The following is a 24202-nucleotide window of genomic DNA, read 5'->3' as shown; positions in this document are numbered from 1 at the left end:
TTAGAAGCTGTAAGATTAACTGCATTGAACTTGATACACAGAAAACAGCACCTTGAAAATGAATCATCTGCTACTTCAGTATTTTCTAATTGCAATCACTCCCTCTCGGGGCATGTAATTAATTTACGGAGTTTAAAAAAAAGAAGTCAGGATTACTCACACAGTCTTGAAGATGCAATGTCAGCTATTTAGGACAGAAACATCCAAGGCCGTGTTAGAACTCAATTACGACTACATATGCGTTAAAGCAGGAACTGGCAGGCCTCTGGACCACAGCAACTATAGGACTCGGGCTTCTCGTACGCTGGGCTATAATTTATGAAACTGAGCCCCAGATCCAGCCAATCATTTAGCTCCTCATAACAAGTCTAACTGGCTCTGGAAGGCTGAAAGGGCTGCACTAGAACAACAAAGACGAGATATTCCACATAACACTCAGCTGATCTGGAATCACTTTCTTTGCAGGGCCAGAGAAAAATCACCACTTCACTGTCTGAGGGAAGCAGGACAGAGGACCTGGGAAATGCGACCTCACCCTGGAGCAAGATCTTTTATGGTTTGGCAATCCCAACAGTGCTGGCCTTAAAGATCCCACCTACCGCTGGAACCCGGAGGGCAACTATAGCAGCAGAAACCCGAAGGTAATTTTCATCTTTCTTTTTATTTTTAGTAGGAGTAATGCTGAGTCAAAATGATATACATTAAGTCACTTGGGCAACTAGGTATGCTTTGATTTTATGTTACCTTTTTGTACTCTCATCTATTGTAGGATCATTTGCTATTAAGTATGAGTAGAGGGTGGCTTAATGTACCTGAAATAAACTTAAAACCAAAATGACCATTTGCGGAGGAAGAGAGATCCTTTGCCAGAACTGTTTTTGAGCTGCCTTTTCAGACGGGCAGCCTTTTCACCCACCCACAGAAACAAGAATAAAGGCAGCTCAGGCAGGGAGAGGAAAGGGGTTTCATGGGTACAATTAAGTGCTTTTAGTGTCTTAAAAGGAATAACGGTGCTCAGGAAGACGCGGTATTGTTCTGACCCTTGGCACTTAGGCCATATGAGAAGGTACTAGGATGCACCTTGGTGGGGTCGTTGGGGCAGAGAATAACATCAGCGCAAGTTGGCAGAGCCCCCGTGGCCCAGGTTTCTGTTTTCTTGGCACTAGTTTCCTTATTTCCCATTACATTTTGAAGTGTTAGTTATGCCAACAGCTTGTTATATCATACTGCCAAATGTGTTGTTATTACTGGATCTGTGGGAAACATTTTAAGTCAAAAGAGATGACGGAAAGAGAAACTCGAAAAAGAAAGTAATGGAACTGACATACAGGTAGCCCAACACCACACCCTCAGATACTCAGCATGCTTTACCTAATGACAAATCCTTCCATATCCTCAGCAAATGGTGTGTTTCTTCAACAAATTTTGTAGCAAGTGTGACATTAGCTCCAAAAATTCACTGTAATAAACTTTTAAATAATGAAATCAATCGTTATACTTTCAAGTGACAATAGAACCTCCACAGTATTAAACTCATGTCAGTTTTATATGCTCCCAAAGGAAGAAGCCAGGCAGGGAAACTTGCTTTGTTTAGTGATGAAATATAAGGAATAGTAACAGAAAAGACATTTATGCCCTTTTTGTTTGCTGTAGATAGTTGACTGAATTCAACTTGAGATTTGATCCCAAGAAGAAAAACAGAGCAGTACACAGGGAACAAAAAAAGTAATCCATTCTCAATTCCCCCAAGATTTGTTCTTTGAATTGTCCAACTTGTGACTAGCCAGGGAGGAATATTTCACTCTGTTTAAATATTTTTTATTTAATTAAATTGTTTACTTGACAATTAATATAAAATTAATTGTTTATTTGACAGTGTTGCTGCCTATGGTGACTATGTGAGAATTGAAACTTCTGAGGGAAGCCAGGTTGTTAAAACTGTGATTCCCTTTACTCAACGGTAACACAGATGATCTAGTCTGAAAGGGAAAGCAAGCTCTTAAGGTAATGTTGTCACTGAAACCTCAACACACAACACTCCCTGTTTCTCATTCCCTGAAAAATATTACATTAAAATCCCTTCAAACGCCCATGTTCAAATCTCCATTTGTCAACAGACAAGTCCAAGGATACTCTAAACTAAGGCATTTAAGTCACTTCACATGATAATTGTCCAGAAGTTTCCTATAGGAAAACTTCATCTTTGACAACTTTGAAGATAACCATCTCACCACTCAAGACAATGGCCAACCACCATCCAGCAAGTCCTTGAGTTAGAAGCTTTCTCAACTTCTGGAGATTGTCTGTGTCAATATAAAACTCAGTTTCCTACTGACCCCCGGTGCCCTGACCCTTACAAACACTAAAGGTTTTGTTTGACTCAACTGCAAGCTGTTCATCTGTTAGTAAGTAATACATGCCCGAAAACACATTCATGATGAGAGCTTTCTAAAAGACCAGCATGGGCTTCCCTTCCTATAATCGTAACAGTCGTGATAGCCTGAGACATGTTACTGTTACTTGGCAATTTGGGGGGGAGGGGTAGATATTTAGTGCCTGGAGCTGTCACATAGCAGGGAAAACCCCACATTGGGATGAGGGAAGTGATGTCTCAGTACAATCCAACTTAAGGGGATTATACCGTTTACATTTGATTTCAATACCTTATTAAAAAACAGTGCAATGAAGGAGGAAATTTAAAAATACACACAGATACTCTAATCTTCTTTTGCCTAAAGTTGTTAGTGCAGTGTGTTAAAGTCAGCTAGGGGGCTTCCCTGGTGGTGCAGTGGTTGAGAGTCCGCCTGCCGATGCAGGGGACATGGGTTCGTGCCCCGGTCCGGGAAGATCCCACGTGCCGCGGAGCGACTGGGCCCGTGAGCCATGGCCGCTGAGCCTGCGAATCCAGAGTCTGTGCTCCGCAACGGGAGAGGCCACAACAGTGAGAGGCCCGCATACCGCAAAACAAAAACAAAAACAAAAAAAAGTCAGCTAGGTATCACTGCCCATCAGTCAGGGCTTGTGCTAGCAGGTTCTGGGCAGAAAGACTACTTCCATCATCACCATCAATTAATATCTGTTGGCTGTTGCATCCAGCACTGAGAGGCTCGTGGTATACAAGGGTCACCCAAACAGCTGAATTCCATTCTTACTCATTTCCTGGATCTCCACCTCACAGATAAGAATTAAGATGATCCCAATAAAAGTAGCTCAGGAATGCAAACCTCTTTCTGAACCAAAAACTGTCAGCAAATCTCAAATATCAGAGCAACTCTGGTTGACTGAAAAGTGTCCCTATATCTGGGCCAGGAAGGATTTCTAGGCCCATAAGCTAATCTGTCTGGCCCTGCAGTTTATGTGGCCAAAGGAGCTGCTCATAAGATAACTCATAAGAAACATCCAGACCCACCATGTCAGTGTGTCAGACCAGCTGAGACTGGCGGGACGTTAACTGCACTCCAGGTGACGTGGATAAATAGCCCCATTGTTTTCACAGCACTGGACGCCGCCTAAAGAAACCCTAGACCTTGGACCAGGTTGCTGGGTGGTGTGGGGGAGGACTGCTGACAGTTCAGATGCCAGCTCTTGGAGCCACTGTCTATAGTGTAAACCGAAAGAGAAGCAGTTACTTAGAAAAACGTCAGCAAGAAGGCCTGCTCACTTTAACAAAGTAAAAAAAAAAAATTTTTTTTTCACTTATATAAAAAGGCATTTATATATGGTGGTCATTGCCGGGAGTAAGCTTATGTTCTTGGTTCAGATAACAAAACACATCATCTGGGCACATAGACCTCACAATCAAACTTGTTCTTGGCCCATGGGGGGAATTTTTGTGGCTGTTTTTCAGCTGTCTCCCCAAGAACATGAATGCTTGGAAATGTACTAAAAATGCATGTGACAAGATTCTAAACCATATTATACATAAAATTAACCTAAATCAACAACCTTTTGCACTCATATATAGTCAAAACTCTTCTTCTAGGTAACAAGACGTGAGCGAAAGGATATTTCTTTGGCCTTGCTGTTTGTCAGTGTTTGTCAAAAGCCATACAACAATACGGATACAAAATAGGCAATGACTTGCATTTGGAAGAGAAAACTTTGAAGGGTTGCATTCTTCATATTTGATGCTAAAACCGCCTCTTGTTTCAAGCAATGTGTAAGCATTATAGCATGGAGGTTGAGAGCATAAATTCTGAGCCAGACTGCCTGGGTTCAAATCCCAGCTGACTCTTAACTGTGGACTTGGGGCAAGTTACTTAAGAACTCTATGCCTCAGTTTCCCCATATGAAAAATGGTGCCACCCACAGTAACTACCTCCTGGGGCTGGTGTGAAGATTAAATGGGCAACACCTGCTTAGAACTGAGCCTCTTACATGGTGAACATTCATTAAAAGAAAACGATCATTTGTTTTATGATGATTATTAAGCTCATTGCAAAAAAGGTACACAATATCCAAAATGGAGGTGAATTACTAAACAGCCAGATATGGTGAAATATAGCTATTAACATTACATATTTCATTTCAGGTAATATTTATACAAGTACGATTTTTGTCTTAAGGCATCTGAGATAAAAGCTCAAGGAGGTGGGTCTGTTAACTGTCAGTTTTCTGCCTGGTTATCACTTGACATTTTCAACCCTGCCCTGCATTTACTGTGTCACACAAGGACACTAACCTAGGAAATGACACAGAAAGGAGTTATTGTGGTAGACATGATTCATATGATAGTTGGTACGAAGTTCAGGCTAGTTTAAAGATTCCTGCGTGAAGGCAAAAAAAATAATGGAAGCCATTCATTTCAGTCATGGTACCCTAACCAAAAAAAGATTTGAAGGGAGAAAAAAAAAAAAAAGAGAGAGAGAGAGAGAGTTACCTATCATGAACAGCAGTGCTGATTATCTAAAGACATGAACCATGTCTAGAATTCATGCTGACTTCTCAGCTTAGATATGAGAGAACACTGGAGCTAATTATCTCCTTTCCTCCTGTGATAGGGGATTTCTCAGTTTAGGAGATTATTAACTGAAACTTCTACTTACTCACCGAGAAGGTGCAGAGAAAAAACAGTCTGCTTGTGAGGGAGCAGTCACCCTAGGGAAGGACAATAGACTTCTACACTCAGTCATTCCTGCATTCATTCATTCACTCACGAGGGGTCTTGCCCCTTATCTCCTTCCACGCCCACACAAACACCCACCAGTCACATCTCATCACTCACAGGGCCTCAGGGAGCACACGCTCTCTGACCCTATGCTTCTGAGGATGTCCCTCTCCATCTGCATGCCGCTCCCCAGCACCTACAACTAAGACCAAGGAAAAGCCCCTCCTTCCCAGCAAACCCCTTCCTACCCACCTCCTCTGCATGGAAGGTGCTTATTCCCTGCGGGATAAATGAATGAATCAGCACCATTTACCTCATGAATTAGCAGGACAAATAATCAGTGGGAAAATTGGGGAACATTTTCAATTTAGCAAAAAAAAAAAAAAGATTTCAAAATGAAATCTAGGGTACTTTCAACAAGATCCAAAATGAAATCAAATGTTAAGGCTTAACAGTCCCGTAGACAGACCCTTCACTAGAGTTAGAGAATCATCTCTGGTCTTTCTCAACAAGTTGATAAAGAAACGCAAGGAAGCCTACCCAGGTTGCTAGAAATGATTGCATATGTGAAAGGTTTGTATGCAGTCCAGCAGGGAGTTGAATGAGCTAAACTAAGTCTCTTTATTCTAATTATCCTGCTCCTGGCAGAGGAATGCAACAGGAAGGGGGAGGTCTCAGATTCAGGGGTGGGTGATTATCTCCCCCACTCCCCTAGGCTGCATCAGCTCCAGAGTTGGACATGAAGTTTCTCTCCGGGGCCCACTTATGCCACTGAGTCCTTGCCACCTGCAGTATTGCTGCAGTCCAGGCCTGTTACTGAGGGGACAGTCACTGGGCACTGGACATTCACCAAAGACGAGGACGATGGGAAGGGCTGAAGAATTAAGAAAACAGTGTGTTGGAAGGTAACCAACAGAATTGTGACACAGGTCCAATGTGTCTTTAGGCCCTCTCCCACTTCACCTCTGCCTTGCACCTCAAAAAATATATATATATTTTTCCTCATATATATATTTTTTCCTAATCTCCCCAGCTTCCTCCACCAAAGCGGTCCACAAAGGAGCCTGTCCTCCCCTCCCACCAAATGAATCCTCTTGGGTGCCATCCCCAGAGCGACCAGATTAAACCCGTCTGTGCCACTATGGTTAAATGTCCCTGTCATCTTGCACGCGGCACTGCATTTTAATAGAGGCTTTCTAGAAATAAACTCGAGAACCAAGGAATTTACGACACTGAACACTTCAGGCCCCTTGGAGCATGACAACAAAGGCATGCAGAAGGCAGGCGGGGCTTTCTGGGCCCTGGGACCCACACCAGCATATCAGTTACCTTCTCCTCTCAGGAGTGGGCCACCGCGACACACAGCCCGGAGCCAAGGAGAACGCTGGGTTTTCACTCCTTCGGGCAAGGCCAGTTGGGCATTACACAACCCGTATAACCACTCATACAGTCATGTCTCTGTGGTCCCTGAGGCTTCCCTCTCTATTTACAGAGCACAGGCTACCATCAGTCAGGATTTCTCAATTTTTAGTCCTCCCACAATAGAGATAAATACTTGGCGTCTCAAAGCACTTTGGCTATGGGGACACATTCGTGATCACCAGTTACTAAGAGGCATAAGTCTCACAATGTCTCCCAATCCACAGGATTTTTTTTTTACTTTTTTTTTTGCCATGAGAATTTAAGCACAGACATCAGAGCAGTGGAAGGAGAGCAGACGGCACTTGTGTCCCATGTGCTTTGAAAAATAATGCAGAGGCACTTGAACTTCTTGCGCGTTGGGATTGGTGAAGGTGCTTGTTAACATGGTAGATCTTTGATCCCACCACAGGATGCTCATCTCACAGGTCTAGAATGGAGCCGAGAAATCTGCATTTTTTTATTGGTACACACCCCCCCGCCCCTAGGCTTGTTAAACCAGTCATCACAGATTACCCTTAAGAAGCACTGAGATAGTGCATGCAAACCACTTAACATAAAACCTGGCATGTTACAAAGTGCTCAATACTTACTAGCTGTAATTATTAAGAGTTGGAATTGATCCCAACTTCATATACTCTACTCAGACCTAACCTTGGTTAAGTGAAAATTGCACATGGGCGTGGCAGCGTGATAGCAAGCCAGGAGCTAGTTTAGTGCAAGGAAAGAGAAATGAGGGATACGGGACAGAGATAGCCTAATTTGTGTCCTTCTAGTGATCTATTAGCCTTTGATGAAAACTCTTGAGCCTCAATTACCCGCCCTCACCATTCCACAGTATCAACAGCTCTGAAAAGACAACACAGCAATGTTTGAAACAATCGTCTACGAACCAGAAGTTCCCAAAGTAAAAACACTCAAAATATTGACACTTTCATTTTTCTGCCCCAAAGAAAGCAATACAAGGTTATTTGTTTTGTAAGACAAAGCAGGGCCCAAGTAAATAGGGCAGTTTTAAGTGGCTCAGTCCACCAACTTTAGCACAATATAGGAGAAGTAAATCCCCAACCTGACGGGCTGCTGTGCTTCTGTGAGTCTTGGCTAATTTCCTCTGCAATGATGTGGGTCTTCCACGGATGGTTGGAGCTAACTGTGTCTACTTACCACTTGGAATCACTCCTCACAGTAAATAGGATGGCCCTTCAGGAAATCTTCTATTTAGTTTGCATGCTCCTGAGTATAGGACAAAGCTTTGTTGTTTAAGAACATAAATAACAAAATTTTTGTTCTTCCAAACCAAGAGGGAAATTGTAGAACCATCCAAAATCCTTGGTCTTAAACTGCATCAGGATAACAAGAATGAAATATAATTTTAGGTTACCCAACAGGATCAGTCACTCACTCTCCTCTTCTGCCTTCAGAAAACAATGACTCAATATGGCCTTTTTCTGACAGCCTTAGGAAAAAATGTTCCACATATTTGGAAGTAGGGCTCTTCCTGCCTTTAAATCAATGGAAGCTATTCAAAGCCCTCTTAGCTTTCTCTCTGAATCATGGGCATAGGAACACAGCTGTTTGTACTCATACAATTAAAGTAAAATAGAAACCATGTGAAAAAAAAAAATCAAAGAATTTTCTTATACCATCCCAGGTTCTTGACATGTGTTTCACTGCCTGCTTTTCCTCAGTAACCTCTAAAAGGTTGATACGTATTATTATTCCCATTTTTTACCAAGAGAGGTTAAATAAGCTTCCCTAAAAAGAGATGAAATTGAGCTATTTGTAATGAGGTGGATAGACCTAGAGTCTGTCATACAGAGTGAAGTAAGTCAGAAAGAGAAAAACAAATACCATATGGTAATACATATATATGGAATCTAAGAAAAAAAAATGTCATGAAGAACCTAGGGGTAAGATGGGAATAAAGACACAGGCCTACTAGAGAATGGACTTGAGGATATGGGGAGGGGGAAGGGTAAGCTGTGACAAAGCGAGAGAGAGGCATGGACATATATACACTACCAAACGTAAGGTAGATAGCTAGTGGGAAGCAGCTGCATAGCACAGGGAGATCAGCTCGGTGCTTTGTGACCACCTAGAGGGATGGGATAGGGAGGGTGGGAGGGAGGGAGATGCAAGAGGGAAGAGATATGGGAACATATGTATATGTATAACTGATTCATTTTGTTATAAAGCAGAAACTAACACACCATTGTAAAGCAATTATACTCTAATAAAGGTGTTAAAAAAAAAAAAAAAAGCTTGCCTAAGGACATGAAGATGGTAAGTGGCAGAAATGGAAGTTAAACAAGAAAGAAAGTAAAAGTAGCCTCAAATCCTACCAGTTAAGATTTAAGTGAAAAACCTCCCACATTTCTATTCATATAATTGTATACAAATGTGATCATTTTGTTTTAGAATCTTGCTTTGCGTCATTAAATAATTTTCTACACCGTAGGTAAAGCTCTTTATCGTCATTTTTATTGACTGCACAGAACTTCCCAGAAGGTGTTTACCATAATTGACTAAGCCATATCCCAACTGATGAACATCAAAATTATTTCTAGTTTTCCCTATCAATAGGCTTTTGCAAACTTATTTTTACATTCAAGTAGTTATCCCCTTAGGGTAGGTCCTAAACTGAGAATTGTTGGGCAAAGAGATGATACATTTTCCATTTCAGTGCATATCACCCAACTACCCTCCAAAAGGTTGCATCAGGTAGCTGCATGAATGTGTACATCTCCTCACATCACGGGCGCACCAGGTTTAACCAACCATTTACATTTCTGCCAAAATGACAAAGGGAAATGATAGCATTTTTATTTGCGTGTCTTTCATTATTAGAGAAAGTTAGACATTTGTTCCTATGTACTTGGTCATTTGCAATTCTTCCAGGAATTAATTATCCCTATCCTATTTCTGCTTTACTAGAGTCTGACTCCAAACATTCATTCTATTAGAGTCTGACTCCAAAATTCATTGCAAAGGCTTTCTCCTGCCTCTTGTAGCTTTCTCATTGTCTGTGCTGGTGTATCGGAGACTTTGATCTATAGCCAAGAAAACTTCAGCCACATATTGCCAGGGTGATTAGTCAAGTCCCATAAAACATGTTCCAAGAAGAAAAACTGGTTAATTCTGAAGAAGAGAAAGCCATAAACTTCTCCTCGGTTGTCTGCTTCAGAAATAGGTCAACCCCTGACTTTATCAGCAGTTGGTTATCTTATAAGAAACAATGATCCATTCAAACTTAATGTTCTTTTGCACAGAGAAATTTGGATAATGGAAGAGGGGTCAAGAACAGTTGAAAGGAACATCCCCAGGACCAGGGGCTGGGAGGGAGGGAAGAAAAATACACACACATTTCTGTGCCCCAGGCAGAGGCAGACCACAGATTCACAGATTGTGCTGAGATCCAGCTTAGAGATGGCCTCACTCCAAGGAAACCGAGGCCCCCAGACATAAAGTGACTTGCTGCAGTCAACTGGCAAATGGCAGTCCCTTGCCCCCCTGAGCAGAGCTCATCCTACTAGGGGACACTGGCCACAAGTAAAGCACAGTTGAGTCCCCAGAGCTGAAAAACTGGTTCTGCCTCCCAAAGTGCCAGGATCATGCCGAAAGGCATATGTGACAAACGCACTCTCACCCCAGGCCCAGGAACTTATTCCCAGAGGGCCTGGACCAGATGCCTGGACGGCCTCATAGATGCTAGGTCTGGGCACAGTTCGGACTGGCTGTGCAGCTAAGTCCAGACTCTGTGTCAGACAGAATCAAGCCTGGCCATAGAGTGGTCCTATCCTCCCAGATGGGCTTCTGCCTTAGCCCAGCAGAGACCCAAATGTGATCAAAATGTCTGACAGGAGAACTGCACAAGGACTACCCTCTCCCATCTCACATGCAGAAAAATGCAAGGGTCAGTCAGTGGCCCCGCATTCATTCCTCCAAGGTGATCAAAGGCAAGCACTCAGCCAGCTGTCCAGTGGCATAGCTCCTTCTCTATATGGTCCTATCATGAAGCTCTTACCAAACCCAAATGATGGCCTGTATTCCACCCAACACATATCCTTGGTGAGGCCTAGAAAGACAGCCTCCTCCATCTCTTCTCAGTTTGAAAGCATTTTTCTTAACTCTTTAGACATTCTGTGACCTAACAGAATCAGTAGTTCCCCTTGAGCCATAAAGAACAACTGGATGAGCATATTTGGACAAATGGCCTAGGATTCAATAGTGATGATTGTTTTGCACCGGGAGATGCACCTGAGTTATGTTATTTAATCCTCACAACGACTTCCCAAGGTGGGTCTTTTTATCTGTTCTTGAAACAAAGAAATAGAGGAAACAATAAGAAACAGCTCATTTCTGGACTCAGGTGATTCTTCTGCAGAATTTTTTGAACTTTGATTTTGACTTTCAGCAGTTCTTCGAAAAGGTTGAGAGAAAAGGACAGAGGAGTCTGTCCTGAATGTTAACCTGTCCTGAAGGTTGATTCCTGGCTGCTGGACCAACGGGCTCCCCTCAGTTTCCTCCCTGGAAAAAAAGCTATCTCACGCTGATGGCCTTCTTTGGGAATAGGATGTTTCCCACAAGAGAAAATTCTTTCCAAAACTTAGTGCTTATTTTAGGAGAGTTGAGTGGATTCCCAGCCATCTTTCACACAGGAAGTCTGATATCCCCAAATCAAGGATACACTCTTCAAGTAAGTTTCAACAGCCCTACTGGTCATTAAAGACTCAAAAAATAAACAAAGAAACAGACAGGGGAAGCTATGTTGGTTCAGAACATTTGTGAACACATGAATTTTTCAACAGAAATTTGCTAATCCCTGTGGTATATTTCTCTCATCTCCTTTGGAGTTTTCCTATCAACTCTCAGGGTTCCTGGGGGCTTAATTTGCTGACTCTGAAGGCTGGACTAATGCAGCTGGTTTTTGTTTCCTGAAACATTCATTCAATTTAGATTAGCATATTTGCTTCTTTTCTTTTTTCTCCAAAAAAGATCCAAAAGAAACTAATACCTCATTCCAAGGGTGGAAGTGATATCACTTGGAACTATTTAACATTTAGTTATAATACACCTTACATAATACTACACTGGGGAATATACCTAATTCCACAGAGTATCCAAAATGGTATCTGATTCAGTACTAAGCTCCTGCAAGGAACTCAATAAATACACATTAATTTATATTCACCAGGATAATAATGGTAGTAAGAATATGCATCTACAAAGAACTTTTCTATTCTCAAATCACATCCACAAATGTCATTATAAATGAACTTCAAAATCTCATGGAGGACTGAGAAGGGGCTTTTGTTCATACATATGAAGATTTCTATCCTGGCTTTGCCACTTAGCTGTGTGACCTTAGGCAGGTTCCTGAAGGGATCTGAGCCTCATCTTTCTCAACTGTAAAACATGAGTGATAATTATTCCTTCCTTGCAGAGTTGATGAGAGATTTAAAGATAACATATGGCAAAGGCACAGTAGAGTACCTGACACATGGCAGGCATTTAGAAATGGAAATTATTATTATTATAAAGCAGGACTGATATAATTATTCCCTCTTACAGTTGAGGGAATTGAGACCAAAAGAGATTAAATTAGGCCAGAGCGAGGACCAGAACCCTAGCAGGTCTTCCACTCACCAAAGGAAAGAGTTCTCTACTCTGCTTCAAAACCTGAAGTGTGAAAAGTAGAATTATTGCCAAAACATGGGTGTTGATCTCTAAATCTTGAAAATAGTTGATCCGTGCTTTCAGCAGCATAGAAGGCAATTAAATTAAAAGTCTGTCTCCATGTCAACGTTCTCAAAGGAAGAAAGATTTAATCTCTTTTCTCATTTGGATATGAGAAAATTTTCTATGGATTTGATGAGTTTTATCTTTGATAATCTCTCATATCTTTTTCTAACTTTCCTTCACAAATTTACTAATCTTGACACTTTGGTTTGGGTCACCTGCCCTTCAACTAAAGTTAATATAATTTGTGAACAAAACAGACCCCAAAGTAGAGAAGCTTGCCAACTTCAGAATGCAAGGAGGTGCAAGGAGTTCAACTTATTGAATTATCTTTTCAAATATGTAGCTCATCGCTCCAAAGCAGTAATAAAGGTAATTTTAGAACCTTTGTGGCCTCTGACACATGTGACAGGCAGAACTTTTTGGTCTGCACTTTTTCAGTGCTAGAACTGGTCAGTTCTAGAATACGGTTGGGATGTCTTCTTCTTCTTAGAACTTCTTTATAATAAGTTACTACATTCAGCATTATTGACAGTAATGTGAGACCTGCCTCCTAAGTTTGGGAAGTTTTCAGAACCTTACAACAGGATCCAAAATCGATGGTGCCCTCCACAGCAAGCCTACCTAACCTTTTGTGAAATCGCTGAAATAGGCTACTAAAGTTGAGTATCACTCACACGTCCATGTCTTTTTAATGATGTAGCTAGAATGTTGAGTACAGATGGCCAGACTATTATCAATATAAACCCTAGTGAACAAGAATGAAGAGAGTTAGAGAATCCAGGACACTCTCTCCCCCACTACCTGGTAGAAAACAAGTGAAAACATGGCGTGATCTATAGACAGCATATTCTACCTGCTCAAAGAACACCAACGTTGTAAATATTTGACACTCTGTCCAGTGTGTAACTTAGCCAACAACTGTTCCAGTTTGTTAGTAAATTCTCCTTCCATTTTATTCTTGCCTATATTTTCTTTGCCTTTCTTTTGTTCCTTTGCTTTTTTATCTCCGCATTTCTGTTATTCCTCACATGTATTTCTATTCCCACATTTATCCCACTCTTCTTTATTACCCGAAAGTGCTTTCAGAAGAATCAAGTGCTATGTAAAGAAATGTAAAGTTGTTATATCATTATTATTTGTTATTATTATATATATAATAATATTTTAAATATTTTATTTTATTTTTAAAATATTTATTTTAAATAATATTTAAATAAAATAATAAATAATATTTAAATATTAAATTAAATATTTAAATATTTATTTTAAATAATTTTTAAATATTTATTTTAAAATATTTATATTTTAAATTATTATATATCAAATTATTATATATCATTATTTGTTATAGTTGTTATATCATTATTACTCTTACCATCTTTATTATTTATGTCAAGACATTTTTAAAGGTCTTTTGCATTCTCACTATTGTATCAACAACTTGTTCCTCTAGCCTTTTTCTTATCTGGTCTTCCACATATATTTCAGAATATGGCACATAAATACTAATAATAGAAGCAAAGTTGAATAGCTTTATGTTACCTTTTTTTAATCTGGAAGTACCCAGTGAATTAGGGGACATTTGTTGTACACCATCTGCAGACACAATTATTGTATCCAAGCTGTACCCAAGCTATAGAGGAAATTCCAAAGATACAAAAGACATGTTTCTTGACCTTAGAGCTTTGAGCCTAGTCAAAGTGACAAGCCACACAATGAACAACTTAAGGGGACATCTATAACATGTGCAGATAACTAGAGTTAAAGCAGAGGACCAAGTTTGAGTTGACCAGGTAGAAACCCACGTAAGGTTTTCCCAAGGTGAATTTCAAGAGGGAGAAGAAAGAAATGAGAAGTCTAGGGGAATAAGGGCCTTCTATCTGACCCACCACCAATGTTATTGAATCATTTTCTACAGCCTTTTTCAGTCTCCTAGGGACTATCCAGTTTTATGATTCCTTTCATATTTCTGTTCTGAATACATTACAAAAGCTACTTTGGAACTTTAGAAAGCTCTAATATGTCTTACTTTATACAGTGCACTCTTGTTTGTTTGTTGTTTTACTTCCATGACCTTGCATGTTGCTTTGATATAACTACAGCCTGCTTCTCTAGTTCTTTCAAGTTTTTCAGGTCTTTTTAGTCTGTATTTTTAGCATGACATATGAAGGGCAGGATTTTTTTTAAAAGCAGTTCTGTGGTATCTGCTGTTTATGGTACGTGGCACAGCCCAGCAGCCTTGAGACTTTATCCCAGCCCTCACCAAGCCTCTGTATTGTCCCTCAGGCAGTTTCATTCTCTCTGCAAAAAAAAGATGAGGTTACAAAACAGCCTCTTCCACACTTAAAAGGGGATGCCAAAGCAAAATGTTCTAAATACTGTCTGAATCTGTTAGACGGTTGATGGGCTTCAATAAGCTCCAAACCTGGAACGAAATTGTTTCCACCGTATTTTCCAAAGGGCTGCATCTTCTTTTTCAAATTTATTTGACATTATAGTCGATGTAGTGACTTTTACTTAAAATTAATATTCATCATGGTAAGCAAAAAAGGGGGAGCACTTTTAAACGAGAAGCCAGACTCACAGTACCACAAGAGTTCCTATTTAACTGTTTTCTTACTACCAGACAGGATATGAAACACAGACTGCCAACAGGAGAGGTCGCCTAAACCTGCCCTCCCCAAACAACAGCATAAAATGCTCATCTGTCTGCTCGTAAGAAACATACATTTTGTTCCACAACATTTGCAATGTCAAATTCAAATGTCTACATGGAATTAATATAAATCATGCATGTGCACAAAGATGTGCTTGACTGGTCATTCCTGAAAGCTAACATTTCTTGTGAAGGGGGTGTTTATAACTAGAAGGAGAAAGAGGAAGGAAGTACAGTAAGATGGCATAGAAAGGTGAGACTGAGGTAGCAGGAATAAAGATCAACTTTTTCACATGATTGCCAAAGGCCAGTAGTGGCAAGGGCCACCTATGACATTAGCATTGTTCCTCACCCTCCATGCATAACCGGGCTCTCTCCCTGATGCTTTGGCACATTTAGGAATCTCGTGTAATTTGCATGCTTGTTTCCAACCAAGTAAATTTCATACAGTCCAATTTTCACCCAGCTGACTTTAGGTTTTAAGAAAATAACATTAAAGTAAAGCATTTGTCTCCCTATCCTTTGTCTACCCAACTCTGTCTTTAGATTGAAGGATGAAGAGCTGTCAATCCCAGGAAGCATGTTAAGGTACATTTTTCTCTGCTAGGGGACACCGAGTGCTCTATAATACCACCATGGGGTTTGCACACTGCCAGCCAGTGTCGCATTTTCCTGATTCTTTTCATCATAGGTTTGATTTATCAGGCAAATTTCCAAGGCCCACTGCTGTTGGACCTACAATGGAGCCAACTTCAAAGCCAGACATTAGATTTACGGAAATAAAATAAGCACAGGACTTCAATTACAAATATCTACTTTGAATTCCAATTTAAACATAAAAATGTTCATCCTATAAATCCTAGCCTTGAGTTTTGACTCAGAGTCTCCTGGTTTGGTCCTGGGCTCCTTCCTTGAGGTGTCATTTTAATTCAACCCTGTATTCACACTTTTCTAAATCGAGTTCTACCATCTTTTCTAATAAATGTATCTCTTTGCTAGTTGAAAGGCTTTTGGAGAGGTTGAAAGTCACCCTGCCTGGCTCCAAATCAGCCTGACAGCAGCTGGACAACCCACAGGGCCAACCCAGTTTGCATCACCTTCACCAAATCTTTCCAAGTATGGATGTGAGCCTGCTGGTATCAGAGTGGATTAGGAAATTCCCATCCTGTGCATACAGTCTGGACACAGGTCTGACCTGAACTTCACATACATGCACATGTTCTCGTACATATGTACACACACACACAAGCACACACATGTGAGAACACATGCACACCTGTGGACACCTGCTTCTGATATATAGTGGGAAAATACTTGTGAAACCCCAAAAATAATAAAAGTACAAAAATTAACACAAAACTACTACCAAGGTTCTGAGGTTTAGAAGAGACTATTCCATGAACGCTTCTAACTTCCAAAAGGAAAAAAAACGGGGTAAGGAAACAAGGGTCAGGTGCATATCTGAAACTGAATAGTACAAATAGTACCAATAGAGAAGAGGAGAAAAAGGCTAAGGCTGCCAAAGAAAAGCAGCCAGAATTTAAATTTTATTTTAAACATCAGTGAAAGAACAAAAAAAAGAAGAAAGGAGAGAGGCAAGAATTGGAAAGGGGGTTGAGTACAAAGGTTTAAGCTGAAATGTCACCATGGGAAGAAAAGGGGCCTGTAAATTGAACAAACGTGAAATAACTGAGTTTCCATTTGAACTTTCAGCCAAAACCAGTGATGAGACATTTTGAAATGTAGACACTAAGAGAAACAGACAGGATTTCCCTTAGGTAAATCAAAGTTTAAGTGTGACAAAACATTAACATTTTTTCTGATTATAAAAATATATAGTCATTTAGAGAACTTGAAAAATACAAAAAAAAAAGGAAAAGAAACACCTATTACCAAGAGATAACCTCTGTTAATATATGTTCTTCTGGTCATGCATATACAAATCATGATCACACCATATATGCTGTGATTTTTTTTCACATAGTATCTTGCCATAGACACTTTTCATTATATTAAGTCATCATAATATAATCAACAACTTTTAAACATTTACTTTGATTCTTACTTTGTATATTCTGAAGAATAATGTGTCATAGATAGTATTTTTTCCTGAGTTTCCAATTACTTCCTTAGAATAGAATTGTTAAATAGAAGGTTAAATTTGGTACCTGGTTCAAAAGGTACCATATGTCGTTTTAGAAATTTTGTACTAATTTACACTGCCACAGGTAGGTTTATTTTGCCACACCCTAGTCAACAATTAGCATCTTCTTAACATAAAAATCCTCCACTAAATTGATAGGAGTGCAAAATACAATGCCAAAGGCACTATTAATCCTTACTCAGTTTACCATTTATGGTACAAAGTAAACTTCTGAATATGCGAAGTTCATATACTTTTTCAGTATCATGAATTCCTTTGAGAATCAGCTGAAATCTATGAAACTCTTTCTATAAAAATGCTCAAACATAACAGGGACTTCCCTGGTGGTCCAGTGGTTAAGAATCTGCCTTCCAGCGCAGGGGAAGTGGGTTCGATCCCTGGTCGGGGAACTATGATCCCTCATGCCGCGGGGGAACTAAGATACCACATGCCGCGGGGCAACTAAGCCTGTGCATCGCAACTAGAGAGCCTGCACGCTGCAACAAAAGATCCCACATGCCACAACTAAGACCCGACACAGCCAAAAATAAATAAAATTTTTTTTAATGCTCAAATACAGTAAAATAGGCCTCTAGGAGCTCATCGTTGAACAGCCTCAGACTCACTTCTAAACATCAGACCTAAGTGGAATTTCCGGAACATGAGTTCACTTGTAAGCCTAAACCCAATAATTCACTTAAGCACATAGAACAAACATGGTTTAGTGGGAAAGGACTCAACTTGAGCTGTGGGACTTGGTTTCTGGCTCTAGCTCTTCATCTAAACATGCTTAGGTTCTTATCACATACCAAGTCTCTGTAAATCCATGGAGCTCTAAGATAAGGTCGCCCTTCACTGGCATGTTGCAGAGATATCTGCTCTGTGGACAGTCCATGGTTATTTTCTGTATCTAGGCATGTTCAGAACATCAAGAAATCCAACATCTGACTCTATGTGACGTCTGCTCCATGAATACAAATAAATGTCAATACTGTTGATTGCACAATTCTCATTGCCTTCCATGGCAGATTGGGAGTTCCCTTGCAGCACAAACTGGGTCTAACTCAACTGTGCCTGACTTATTTAATACATTCCCCAGTAAATGTCTGAGAAAATAAACCAATCTAAACAAAAGAGAAAATAGTGTCTTCCAAAATTAAATGAGTTAGTTCCATTTTTTTGGGTTGACTATAATTCTACAAAATGTTTAACATGCATAGTCACTGGCCATCTTTTCAGCTTAAACAAATGTTTTATACAGTTGATTCTTGTTATTCATAGTAGTTATGTTCTATAAAGTCACTGGAAACCCTGAATTCGTGAATACTGAACAATTATTCCTAGGGGGAAAATAGGTTAAGTTCTTGTGAGCCTCTGGTCATAACATTTTCATCAACCAATCAATACATGATCTTATTTTATGTGTTTCTGTTTAAAGACACCTTATTTAATATATATATTATTGATTCATTAGCACTGAAAACACAGCTAATAGCACTGTAACTCAGGCCTGAATAAAGCTCATCTAACACACATATTTCTTCTGCAAGGCATATTACAGCCTCCTTGTGCTTAAGAACACTAGACAGCAATTCCGCACTATATTTGGGGGTCATTTTACACAGTAAAATCGTCATCAAAAAGCAGAAAAATGCAAAATAAATGCAGCATTAAATATATCAAGAAAAGGATACTTGTTTACAGTATGAGAGCTGAAACAAGAAGGCAGAGCCTCACCTTGTTGGAGACTCAATAAATGCTTACGGTATTAGTCGAGGTTCTCCACAGAAACAGGATCAACAGCAGATCCTGGTTATAATAGGAGATAGGATAAGGAATTGGTTCATGCAATTATGAAGGCTGAAAAGTCCCACAATCTGCTATCTGTAAGTCAGAGGCCCAGGAAGCCAGTGGTATAGTTCTGAGAACTGGAGGGCCAATGGTGTAAGTCCCAACAAAGGACAGAAGACTGACGTTTCAGCTCAAGCAGTCAAGCAGAGTCAGTTCTCTCTTCCTCCACCTTTTTGTTCTACTCAGACCTCAACAGATTGGGTAGTGGCCACCCTCACTGTGGAAAGCCGTCTGCTTTACTCAGTCTACCTATTCCAATGCTCATCTTATCTGGAAACACCCTCAGAAACACCCCAGAAATAATGTTTAGCCAAATATCTGGGCACCCTGCAGTCCAGTAAAGTTGACGCACAAAATTAACCATCACATGTGTTATAAGAATACAGAATTTACGAAATGCCATTGACTTACATGTTCACCAAGTATATATCTTCATAAGCTCCAAAAAAAAAGTGGTAAGTTATTTTAAGTTATTTATTTCATAAGGCACCATTCTCCTACCAGATATCGTCTGCCAATACCATATACTGTTCTATGAACAGAGACAGCAGCAATATTATATATATAAGGTAAAGAATTAATAATAATAACAATAATGAACGCCACATAAATCATGATACTAATTTCTCACTTCACTTATTTTTGAATTTTAATTTATTTTTTATACAGCAGGTTCTTATTAGTCACCCATTTTATACACGTCAGTGTATACATGTCAATCCCAATCTCCCAATTCACCACACCACCACCCCACCCTCCACTTTCCCCCCTTGGTATCCATATGTTTGTTCTCTACATCTGTGTCTCTATTTCTGCCTTGCAAACTGGTTCATCTGTACCATTTTTCTAGACTCCACATATATGTGTTAGCATATGATATTTGCTTTTCTCTTCCAGACTTACTTCACTCTGTATGACAATCTCTAGATCCATCTATGTCTCTAAAAATGACTCAATGGCTAATATTCCATTGTACATATGTACCACATCTTCTTTATCCGTTCATCTCTTGATGGGCATTTAGGTTGCTTCCATAATCTGGCTATTGTAAATAGTGCTGCAGTGAACATTGGGGTGCATGTGTCTTTTTGAATTATGGTTTTCTCTGGGTAAATGCCCAGTAGTGGGACTGCTGGGTCATATGGTAATTCTATTTTTAGTTTTCTAAGGAACCTCCATACTGTTCCCCACAGTGGCTGTATCAATTTACATTCTCACCAACAGTGCAAGAGGGTTCCCTCTTCCACACCCTCTCAAGCATTTGTTGTTTGTAGATTTTCTGATGACGCCCATTCTAAGTGGTTTGAGGTGATACCTCACTGTAGTTTTGATTTGCATTTCTCTAATAATTAGTGATGTTGAGCATCCTTTCATGTGTTTGTTGGCAATCTGTATATCTTCTTTGGAGAAATGTCTATTTAGGTCTTCTGCCCAGTTTTGGATTGGGTTGTTTGTTTTTTTAATATTGAGCTGCAGGAGCTGTTTATATATTTTGGAGAATATTCCTTTGTACATTGATTTGTTTGCAAATATTTTCTCCCATTCTGAGGGTTGTCTTTTTGTCTTGTTTATGGTTTCCTTTGCTGTGCAAAAGCTTTTTAGTTTCATTAGGTCCCACTTGTTTATTTTTGTTTTTATTTCCATTACTCTAGGAGGTGGATCAAAAAAGATCTTGCTGTGATTTATGTCAAAGAGTCTTCTGCCTATGTTTTCCTCTAAGAGTTTTATAGTGTCTGGTCTTACATTTAGGTCTCTAATCCATTTTGAGTTTATTTTTGTGTATGGTGTTAGGGAGTGTTCTAATTTCATTCTTTTACATGTAGCTGTCCAGTTTTCCCAGCACCACTTATTGAAGAGACTGTATTTTCTCCATTGTATATCCTTGCCTCCTTTGTCATAGATTAGTTGACCATAGGTGCGTGGGTTTAACTCTGGGCTTTCTATCTCGTTACATTGATCTATGTTTCTGTTTTTGTGCCAGTACCATATTGTCTTGATTACTGTAGCTTTGTAGTATAGTCCGAAGTCAAGGAGTCTGATTCCTCCCACTCCGTTTTTTCCGCTCATGACTGCTTTGGCTATTTGGGGTCTGTTGTGTCTCCATACAAATTTTAAGATTTTTTTGTTCTAGTTCTGTAAAAAATGCCATTGGTAATTTTATAGGCATTGCACTGAATCTGTAGATTGCTTTGGGTAATATAGTCATTTTGACAATATTGATTCTTCCAATCCAAGAACATGGTATATCTCTCCATCTGTTGGTATCACCTTTAATTCCTTTCATCAGTGTCTTACAGTTTTCTGCATACAGGTCTTTTGTCTCCCTAGGTAGGTTTATTCCTAGGTATTTTATTCTTTTTGTTGCAGTGGTAAATGGGAGCATTTCCTTAATTTCTCTTTCAGATTTTTCATCATTAGTGTATAGGAATACAAGAGATTTCTGTGCATTAATTTTGTATCCTGCAACTTTACCAAATTCATTGATTAGCTCTAGTAGTTTCCTGGTGGCATCTTTAGGATTCTCTATGTAGAGTATCATGTCATCTGCAAACAGTGACAGTTTTACTTCTTCTTTTCCAATTTGGATTCCTTTTATTTCTTTTTCGTCTCTGATTGCCATGACTAGGACTTCCATAACTGTGTTGAATAACAGTGGTGAGAGTGGACATCCTTGTCTTTTTACTGATCTTAGAGGAAATGCTTTCAGTTTTTCACCATTGAGACTGATGTTTGCTGTGGGTTTGTCGTATATGGCCTTTATTATGTTGAGATAGGTTCCCTCTATGCCCAATTTCTGGAAAGTTTTGATCATCAGTCGGTGTTGAGTTTTGTCAAAAGCTTTTTCTGCATCTATTGAAATGATCATATGGTTTTTATTCTTCAATTTGTTAATATGCTGTATCACATTGATTGATTTGCATATATTGAAGAATCCTTGCATCCCTGGGATAAATCCCACTTGATCATGGTGTATGGTCCTTTTAATGTGTTGTTGGATTCTGTTTGCTAGTATTTTGTTGAGGGTTTTGCATCTATATTCATCAGTGATATTGGTCTGTAATTTTCTTTTTTTGTAGTATCTTTGTCTGGTTTTGGCATCAGGGTGATGGTGGCCTCACAGAATGAGTTTGGGAGTGTTCCTTCCTCTGCAATTTTTTGGAAGAGTTTGAGAAGGACGGTTGTTGTCTCTTCTCTAAATGTTTGATAGAATTCACCTGTGAAGCCATCTGGTCCTGGACTTTTGTTTGTTGGAAGATTTTTAATCACAGTTTCAATTTCATTACTTGTGATTGGTCTGTTCATATTTTCTATTTCTTCCTGGTTCAGTCTTGGGAGGTTATACCTTTCTAAGAATTTGTCCATTTCTTCCAGGTTGTCCATTTTATTGGCATAGAGTTGCTTGTCATAGTCTCTTAGGATGCTTTGTATTTCTGCGGTGTCTATTGTAACTTCTCCTTTTTCATTTCTAATTTTATTGATTTGAGTGCTCTCCCTCTTTTTCTTGATGAATCTGGCCAATGGTTTATCAATTTTGTTTATCTTCTCAAAGAACCAGCTTTTAGTTTTATTGATCTTTGCTACTGTAAAACTCATATTTTTAAGTGCTACTTTATATTGTAGTGGATTTTAGTATAGGAAAAAATATTTTGAAAGTAAGGGTTTAGTTCATAGTTCAAGCACAATATTAATGCCAAAGGAAGTTAATATTGTAGCCAAAATACTTTTCTAGGTGAAGAAATAAGTCATAAGTAAATATACAATTATAGACACAATATTCTCAGTAAGGAGGTGTCACATTTAGCTATTTTTCCAACAAGAGATATCCAAAAATGAAAATATTCAGTGAGACACAGCTAACAAACAGCCATGTAAAATTAATTGTAAATGATCAGGAATGCTAATTCAAGGCAGACCCATGTGGACTGACATCATAAATGAAAAGGATGTGACAGGGAGGGGAAGGGTAAGCTGGGACAAAGTGAGAGAGTGGCATGGACATATATACACTACCACATGTAAAATTGAAAGCTAGTGGGAAGCAGCCGCATAGCACACGGGGATCAGCTCCATGCTTTGTGGCCACCTAGAGGGGTGGGATAGGGAGGGTGGGAGGGAGATGCAAGAGGGAGGGGATATGGGGATATATGTATATGTAGAGCTGATTCACTTTGTTCTACAGCAGAAACTAACACAACATTGTAAAGCAATTATACTCCAATAAAGATGTTATAAATAAATAAATAAATAAATAAATAATTTTTAAAAAGAAAAGGATATGGAATAGTAGTATGGGTGTTTCTTACAAAATGAGCTGCTCTGAGACTGTGAAAGTGATTTGAGCAAGACATATGCATATGCACTTTTGCAAAATTCCATAAAAAATAGAGCTACGAATTCATAGATGCATTTTTATTTAGCCTTCGGGTTAAAAGTTTGCATGCCTAGTGTTATTTCTACCCATCCAGATAAGATCTGGAAGACACTGGATGACAGTGAAAGCAGAAAACAATGGGATATCTTCAAAATGCTGGGAAAAAAATAACTGTCGGCCTAAAATTCTATACCCAGTAAAAATATCTTTCAGAAACAAAGGCTAAGTAAAGACACGCTCTGAAAAACAAAAACCAACAGATTCCTCAGCAGCAGGCATGTCCTCAGTGAAACATTACATGTACTCTTCAGGGAGAAAGGAAGTGTTCATAAATGAAGGATTGAGAGAAAAAAAATGAAGAGCCCAAAAAAGGGGTTATATGTGGATAAATCTAAATGCATACCTAATGTATTCAATAATAATTTATTCCATAATAATATCCTGAGAAGTTTAAATATAGATATGAAATTAGAACACTTAAACAAGAGCACACTATAAGTTAGGAGCAGGGGACTGAAATTAGAGTCTCTTAATTTCTGTGAATTGTCCAGGAAATGGCAAAAGTATTCATTCATCTTAGGCTTTAATAAGTAAGTGATGCACGTGATAATTTTTGGTAACTGCCAAAAGTATAGAAAGGAATGTATAACTACCAAGCCAACAGATGAGGAAAGGTGGATAAAAATACTAATTTTTTAAAACTTCAAACAAAAAGAAAGTAAAAGGGGGACAGAAAGATGGCACAAATGGGTGGCAAGTATTAAGATGATAGATTTAAACCCACATGTATCAATAATTACATGAAACCTAAACAGATTAAATATTTCAATTAAAAGACAAAATTGCTAGACTGGATTAAACAAAAACTGTATGTGCTTATAAGAGATTCCTTAAATTTAAGAATATTGGAAA

The 24202-nt window shown here is 39.2% G+C and overlaps 1 protein-coding gene and 1 long non-coding RNA gene across 5 annotated transcripts in view; one reads left to right on the top strand and one right to left on the bottom strand.

Moving 5' to 3' along the window:
• PDE4D (phosphodiesterase 4D) overlaps nucleotides 1–298 on the bottom strand; it is a 1454760-nt gene extending 1454462 nt beyond the window's left edge. The window contains exon 1 of one of the 2 annotated variants that reach the window (XM_033437904.2): nucleotides 161–298. The gene's annotated coding sequence lies outside the window, so the exon portion shown is untranslated. The remainder of the gene's footprint in view (nucleotides 1–160) is intronic. The other variant, XM_049707909.1, reaches the window with a different exon arrangement.
• Nucleotides 299–309: 11 nt separating this feature from the next.
• LOC117203423 (uncharacterized) overlaps nucleotides 310–24202 on the top strand; it is a 29630-nt gene continuing 5737 nt past the window's right edge. Inside the window, exons 1-3 of one of the 3 annotated variants that reach the window (XR_004486176.2) lie at nucleotides 310–641; nucleotides 1877–2004; nucleotides 2118–8613. This is a non-coding gene — a long non-coding RNA (uncharacterized LOC117203423). Of the gene's footprint in view, nucleotides 642–1876; nucleotides 2091–2117; nucleotides 8614–24202 lie in introns of those variants that run through there. The other 2 variants (XR_007476426.1, XR_004486175.2) reach the window with 2 other exon arrangements.

The sequence above is a fragment of the Orcinus orca genome, chromosome 3, assembly GCF_937001465.1.
Source record: "Orcinus orca chromosome 3, mOrcOrc1.1, whole genome shotgun sequence".
Lineage (NCBI taxonomy): Eukaryota > Metazoa > Chordata > Mammalia > Artiodactyla > Delphinidae > Orcinus > Orcinus orca.
Note: the sequence above shows the minus strand (reverse complement) of the source record. Positions and strands in the feature narration are given on the sequence as shown.